Here is a 749-nt window from a genome sequence, read left to right on the forward strand (position 1 = left end):
ATATATATATATACACATTTAGTATAGTTTTAAGAAAGCTGCTTTTTTCAAATTGCTGGAAAAAACTGGAAAAGTTTCGTTTTTCCAAAAAATTGGTTTTTTTGGAAAAATTGCTGTTTTTGCTGTAAAAGGCATAATAAATAACTTTTAAATTTCTTTATAAAATTAATGGGATCCATGAAGTTATATAGCATTATTTTTATTAAAATTTTTTAGTTATCTTTCTATTTTTATAGTAAAACTTAATTATAGTACTTAATTATAGTAAAAACTTAATTATAGTAAATTACTCTAACACATGGCAAAGTTTAAGTAGACAGATTTTTAACTCTAGTTTGTTACACTCTAGTCTAATGAACTTCTAAAGTCTCTTTGTAGTTTTTTTTTCAAATATTTTGTTACGAATTCAGTTTAAATCTAAATTATTTTCTAAACATATTATTATTATCATATAAACATGATGTTTGGATTCTATATTTCTTACATTAATGGTGCAATAATGTATGTTTTATATGTTTTATTGAATATGCGATCTCAATCTTTTGTACAGTTTGAACATTTCTGTTAACTTATCCCGCTATGTATCATATACGCAATTATTTTCTTTACGGAAAGAACCGAGAAGCAATGTGGCAGGTTTTATGAGCACGTGTGAATTTTTCTACCTTTATGAAAAAAATTCGCGGAAAAATTGGAAATATCGAGTTTTTTTCCTTTAACTATAATCTAATATATATATATATATATCT

This window comes from Atta colombica, unplaced genomic scaffold (assembly GCF_001594045.1).
Source record: "Atta colombica isolate Treedump-2 unplaced genomic scaffold, Acol1.0 scaffold109, whole genome shotgun sequence".
Taxonomy (NCBI): Eukaryota; Metazoa; Arthropoda; class Insecta; order Hymenoptera; family Formicidae; genus Atta; species Atta colombica.